The sequence below is a fragment of the Salvelinus namaycush genome, chromosome 21, assembly GCF_016432855.1.
Source record: "Salvelinus namaycush isolate Seneca chromosome 21, SaNama_1.0, whole genome shotgun sequence".
In the NCBI taxonomy this organism is placed as follows: domain Eukaryota; kingdom Metazoa; phylum Chordata; class Actinopteri; order Salmoniformes; family Salmonidae; genus Salvelinus; species Salvelinus namaycush.
This window is the reverse complement of record NC_052327.1, coordinates 51,541,164-51,548,073: the sequence shown is the minus strand read 5'-3', so window position 1 is coordinate 51,548,073 and position 6,910 is coordinate 51,541,164. Positions and strand designations below refer to the sequence as shown.

The window sequence follows — 6,910 nt, the reverse complement described above, 5'->3', positions numbered from 1 at the left end:
GGCATGTGTGATGTTCCATCCCAAAAATATTTTGCCAGAATTTAAAGGATAAAGGATTTGGCTGAAAAACCCTGCAACTCAGTGTATTCTAGCAGCATTCATTTGATACCAGGAAATGTTTAACCCCTATTGTAGAGAGACAAAGGGTTGTTTTAATCCCACTGTGAGAGTAGGAGGGAGGGAGGGAGGTAGGGAGGGAGGAGGGTCAGGGAGGGAGGGAGGAGCGTCAGGGAGGGGTACAGGTTTGAGGAGGAGGAGGCGAGGCGGAGGTGGGTGTGTCTGTAAAACATGCCCCCTCGCTCTCACTGTTCCTCTAGCAGTGTTAGTTCCACCAGACAAACACAACGTGGTATACACAGCCACTGGGAACTTTGCTCTTTCACACACACAGGACACACACACTGGACACACACACACACACATCGGACACACACACAAACTCTGGGAAGATTTGTTCTTGCAGACCGCAGCAGAGAGACAGGTACTGTAAAATCTAATGTTATTTTTCACATGCTTCGTAAAACAACAGGTGTAGACGAACAGTGAAATGGTTACTTACGGGGCCCTTCCCAACAATACAGAGAGAAACAAAATAGAGAAATAATAGAAAAGTAATAAAACGTAATAATAAAAGTAGTAATACCGAGTCGATGTGCAGGGGTACGAGGTAATTGAGGTAGATATGTAAATATACCTAGAAATAAAGTGACTGAGCAACAGGATAGATAAACAGTAGCAGCAGTGTATGTGATGAGTCAATGTAATGTAACCTCAGCGGGTTCTTGGGGCCTTTGGCGTCATTGACCTGTAATGTTATCTATTGAAAACATAGACTATTTACAGATTACTTGAGTACATTCTGTATGCTTTGAGTTAGTAGTTCGTGCTTGGCATAATGTTTTCTTCTCTGAAGGCGTTTTTCACGGTGTCGTTAGGATTCTGAATACCCTGGATTTCCACAAGCAGCATATCTCAAAATGTCATTGTTTTTTTTGTTGTTGCTGAATATCAACTCATTATTATTATTATTATGATGATGGAGGGTTGTGTGGGAGAGAAACACTCGTAGCTCTGAGTTATGGAGTCACGTTCCCTTAATGTAAATTCATGAATGAAAGTGTGATGGATACAATTCTTTCTCGTCCTCTTTGGCTGGTAATGATACTGTTAGGAGAGAGAGGAGTCTGATTATGATACTGTGTTAGAGAGAGAGGAGTCTGATTATGATACTGTGTTAGAGAGAGAGGAGGTTGGTAATGATACTGTGTTAGAGAGAGAGGAGGTTGGTAATGATACTGTGTTAGAGAGAGAGAGAGAGGAGTCTGATTATAATACTGTGTTAGAGAGAGAGGAGGTTTATTATGATACTGTGTTAGAGAGAGAGAGGAGGCTGGTAATGATACTGTGTTAGAGAGAGAGGAGGTTTATTATGATACTGTGTTAGAGAGAGAGAGAGAGAGAGAGGAGTCTGATTATAATACTGTGTTAAAGAGAGAGAGGAGGCTGGTAATGATACTGTATTAGAGAGAGAGAGGAGGCTGGTAATGATACTGTGTTAGAGAGAGAGGAGGTTTATTATGATACTGTGTTAGAGAGAGAGGAGGCTGATTATGATACTGTGTTAGAGAGAGAGGAGGCTGATTATGATACTGTGTTAGAGAGAGAGAGGAGGCTGGTAATGATACTGTGTTAGAGAGAGAGAGGAGGCTGGTAATGATACTGTGTTAGAGAGAGAGAGGAGGCTGGTAATGATACTGTGTTAGAGAGAGAGGAGGCTGGTAATGATACTGTGTTAGAGAGAGAGAGAGAGGAGGCTGATTATGATACTGTGTTAGAGAGAGAGGAGGCTGATTATGATACTGTGATAGAGAGAGGAGGCTGGTAATGATACTGTGTTAGAGAGAGAGAGAGGAGGCTGGTAATGATACTGTGTTAGAGAGAGAGAGAGGAGGCTGGTAATGATACTGTGTTAGAGAGAGAGGAGGCTGGTAATGATACTGTGTTAGAGAGAGAGGAGGCTGGTAATGATACTGTGTTTGAGAGAGAGAGAGAGGAGGCTGGTAATGATACTGTGTTAGAGAGAGAGGAGGCTGGTAATGATACTGTGTTAGAGAGAGAGAGGAGGCTGGTAATGATACTGTGTTAGAGAGAGAGGAGGCTGGTAATGATACTGTGTTAGAGAGAGAGAGAGAGAGGAGGCTGGTAATGATACGGTGTTAGAGAGAGAGAGAGAGAGGAGGTTGGTAATGATACTGTGTTAGAGAGAGAGAGAGAGAGAGAGAGGAGGCTGGTAATGATACTGTGTTAGAGAGAGAGAGAGAGGAGGCTGGTAATGATACTGTGTTAGAGAGAGAGAGAGAGAGAGGAGGCTGGTAATGATACTGTGTTAGAGAGAGAGACAGAGAGGAGGCTGGTAATGATACTGTGTTAGAGAGAGAGAGAGAGAGGAGGCTGGTAATGATACTGTGTCAGAGAGAGAGAGGAGGCTGGTAATGATACTGTGTTAGAGAGAGAGAGGAGGCTGGTAATGATACTGTGTTAGAGAGAGAGAGGAGGCTGGTAATGATACTGTGTTAGAGAGAGAGAGAGAGGAGGCTGGTAATGATACTGTGTTAGAGAGAGAGAGAGAGGAGGCTGGTAATGATACTGTGTTAGAGAGAGAGGAGGCTGGTAATGATACTGTGTTAGAGAGAGAGAGAGAGGAGGCTGGTAATGATACTGTGTTAGAGAGAGAGGAGGCTGGTAATGATACTGTGTGCGAGCAAAGAGGCCTACAAACCAGACTCAGTTACAACAGCTCTGTCAGGAGGAATGGGCCAAAATTCACCCAACTTATTGTGGGAAGCTTGTGGAAGGCTACCCAAAACGTTTGACCCAAGTTAAACAATTTAAAGGCAATGCTACCAAATACTAATTGAGTGTATGTAAACTTCTGACCCGCTGTGAATGCGATGAAAGAAATAAAAGCTGAAATAAATCATTCTCTCTACTATTATTCTGACATTTCACATTCTTAAAATAAAGTGGTGATTCTAACTGAGCTAAGACAGGGCATTTTTACTAGGATTAAATGTCAGGAATTGTGAAAAACTGAGTTAAATTTATTTGGCTGAGGTGTATGTAAACTTCCGACTTCCACTGTATATAATGGTCCTACCTGTCTGTCTGTCTGTCTGTCTGTCTGTCTGTCTGTCTGTCTGTCTGTCTGTCTGTCTGTCTGTCTGTCTGTCTGTCTGTCTGTCTGTCTGTCTGTCTGTCTGTCTGTCTGTCTGTCTGTCTGTCTGTCTGTCTGTCTGTCTGTCTGTCTGTCTGTCTGTCTGTCTGTCTGTAGCCTGCATGTGGCCTCAGCCAAGTCACCGTAATACAAGTCAGTATTCGACGTCCATCCATGTCTGAGGACGTCGGAAGATGACGTGGAAACCGGGCACTAGGGGCAACATTGAGCGCTGCTACCTTCAAGTAGGTTTCGCTTTTGCTAAAGCGTTGCGGATGTGTGTAAGCATCTGCCTCTGGTGTCAAAGGTTGCGTGTTTGAATCCAGCAATATAACGTTTTTTAAAGATTTCAGTTTGAAGCCTATCCTTAACCTTAACCCATACCTTAACCATTCTGAGTTAATCCTTAACCTTAACCCATACCTTAACCATTCTGAGTTAATGCCTAACCTTAACCCATACCTTAACCATTCCGAGTTAATGCCTAACCTTAACCCATACCTTAACCATTCTGAGTTAATGCCTAACCTTAACCCATACCTTAACCATTCTGAGTTAATGCCTAAATCTTAACCCATACCTTAACCATTCTGAGTTAATGCCTAACCTTAACCCATACCTTAACCATTCTGAGTTAATGCCTAAACTTAACGCTAACCTTAAAAAAATCGTAGTTAATACCTAACCTTAACTTGACGTTCGTAATAACTTCGAAATTTGACATTTGAGAAACATGGATGAACGTCTAATTCTGACATGAGACTGGATCTAGGACTTGGTTGTGTAGCCTACATAACGTGCAATGTAAGTACAGTGTGCATTGTATACCAACATCGCTTCCAGCTGTGTTTGTATACAATGTGAAAGGGGTCAAATTAAGATCCGACATTTGTAGGAGACACACAGCCTTGAGAAAAAACTAACACAACACTCTCATTAAGAAGGTGTGGTCTCTCTCTCTCTCTCTCTCTCTCTCTCTCTTTCTCTCTCTCTCTCTCTCTCTCTCTCTCTCTCTCTCTCTCTCTCTCTCTCTCTCTCTCTCTCTCTCTCTCTCTCTCTCTCTCTCTCTCTCTCTCTCTCTCTCTCTCTCTCTCTCTCTCTCTCTCATATCATAGCCTCAATTTTGTCCCGCACCTTGAATATAGTTGTGGAGAGTCCCTGTAATCCTAGATTCAGATCATTCAGGCGAGAAAAAACATCACCCAGATAGGCCAGTCGTGTGAGAAACTCGTCGTCATGCAAGCGGTCAGACAAGTGAAAATTATGGTCAGTAAAGAAAACTTTAAACTTGTCTCTCAATAAAAAAAAAGCAATACTTTGCCACTTGATAACCAGCGTACTTCTGTATGTTGTAAAAGCGTTACATGGTCGCTGCCCATATCATTGCATAGTGCAGAAAATACACGAGAGTTCAGGGGCCTTGACTTAACAAAGTTAACCATTTTCACTGTAGTGTTCATAACGTCTTTCAAACTGTCAGGCATTCCCTTGGCAACAAGAGCCTCTCGGTGGATGCTGCAGTGTACCCAGGTGGCGTCGGGAGCAACTGCGTGTGTGTGCGTTACCGCTCCACTATGTCTCCCTGTCATGGCTTTTGCACCATCAGTACAGATACCAACATGAGCAGCAGCTACGTTTGGCTACATACGGACCGTTAGTGGAATTCCCGCAAGAGAGTAACGGTTAATTATTTGACAAGGCTACCTTGATTTTTGTCTTACTGAGATTTACTATCAGTGCCCATCAGCAACCAGTAGACATTTGACTTCAGATTTTAGTAGGGTGAGGCCGGATGCTGCAGACTGTTCTAGTGCCCTCGCCAATTTGTTGATATATATGTTGAAGAGGGTGGGGCTTAACCTGCATCCCTGTCTCACCCCACGGCCCTGTGGAAAGAAATGTATGTGTTTTTTGCCAATTTTAACCACACACTTGTTGTTTGTGTACATGGATTTTATAATGTCGTATGTTTTTCCCCCAACACCACTTTCCATCAATTTGTATAGCAGGCCGTCGTGCCAAATGAAGTAATCTCTCTCTCTGCGTCTCTCTGCCTCTCTGTCTCTCTATATTTCTCTCTATTTCTGTCTCTCTCTCTCTCTCTCTCTGTATCTCTGTCTCTCTGTGTATCTCTGTCTCTCTGTCTCTCTCTGTCTCTCTCTCCGTCTCTCTCTCTCTCTCTCTCTCTCTCTGTGTATCTCTGTCTCTCTGTCTCTCTGTGTATCTCTGTCTCTATATTTCTGTCTCTCTCTCTCTCTCTGTGTATCTCTGTCTCTCTGTGTATCTCTGTCTCTCTGTCTCTCTCTGTCTCTCTCTCCGTCTCTCTCTCTGCCTCTGTATCTCTCTCTGCCTCTGTTTCTCTCTCTGTCTCTCTCTGCCTCTCTGTCTCTCTCTATTTCTCTCTATCTCTCTCTCTCTGTGTATCTCTGTCTCTCTGTCTCTCTCTCCGTTTCTCTCTCCGTTTCTCTCTCTGCCTCTGTATCTCTCTCTGCCTCTGTTTCTCTCTCTGTCTCTCTCTCTTTCTGTCTCTCTCTATGTCTCTCTTGTGCTTGTGTCATAGTAATTGCTCGTCTGCAGGTAGTGTAAAAGCAGGATGGTGGGAATATGGTAATGTAGTGTTTAGGAGGGTTAGAACTGAAGTGGGAGAGCGTTTGAGTGGGTGCTTTTGGCACACAGATTTCCCATGTAGAATTTAAAAAAAAAGTGGTGTCTTAGTTATTGCCATTCAGTTCACACAGTGATTGCATGGTGGTAGGATAATGGCAGAATGTTGTTGCAGTTTGGGGGAGTGATTTCAAATGGGAACAGAGTGGTTTATGCTCTGAACTACTTAAGGCATTGTGCCTCTCCCTTGGAAGTGCTGCTAGCACCACTCTCTTACCAACTGACTGCTTTTGGCACAGGAGTATTCTATGCATTGTGCCTCTCTCCCTATGAAACATTCTGTAGCCCACTAGTCCTCCTTTGTACCCACTCCTCCTCACTCTCTGTCTGTCTGTCTGTCTGTCTGTCTGTCTGTCTGTCTGTCTGTCTGTCTGTCTGTCTGTCTGTCTGTCTGTCTGTCTGTCTGTCTGTCTGTCTGTCTGTCTGTCTGTCTGTCTGTCTGTCTGTCTGTCTGTCTGTCTGTCTGTCTGTCTGTCTGTCTGTCTGTCTGTCTGTAGCCTGCATGTGGCCTCAGCCAAGTCACCGTAATACAAGTCAGTATTCGACGTCCATCCATGTCTGAGGACGTCGGAAGATGACGTGGAAACCGGGCACTAGGGGCAACATTGAGCGCTGCTACCTTCAAGTAGGTTTCGCTTTTGCTAAAGCGTTGCGGATGTGTGTAAGCATCTGCCTCTGGTGTCAAAGGTTGCGTGTTTGAATCCAGCAATATAACGTTTTTTAAAGATTTCAGTTTGAAGCCTATCCTTAACCTTAACCCATACCTTAACCATTCTGAGTTAATCCTTAACCTTAACCCATACCTTAACCATTCTGAGTTAATGCCTAACCTTAACCCATACCTTAACCATTCCGAGTTAATGCCTAACCTTAACCCATACCTTAACCATTCTGAGTTAATGCCTAACCTTAACCCATACCTTAACCATTCTGAGTTAATGCCTAAATCTTAACCCATACCTTAACCATTCTGAGTTAATGCCTAACCTTAACCCATACCTTAACCATTCTGAGTTAATGCCTAAACTTAAC

General features: G+C 43.6%; 1 protein-coding gene across 7 annotated transcripts in view; it reads left to right on the top strand.

Annotated features, from left to right (window-relative positions):
- The first annotated feature begins 327 nt into the window (after nt 1–327).
- Nucleotides 328–6,910, top strand: part of LOC120066465 (neuronal cell adhesion molecule-like) — a 108,376-nt gene continuing 101,793 nt past the window's right edge. For 6 of the 7 annotated variants that reach the window (XR_005478773.1, XM_039017859.1, XM_039017856.1 and 3 more), the window contains exon 1: nt 328–481. The gene's annotated coding sequence lies outside the window, so the exon portion shown is untranslated. Of the gene's footprint in view, nt 482–6,483; nt 6,504–6,910 lie in introns of those variants that run through there. The other variant, XM_039017854.1, reaches the window with a different exon arrangement.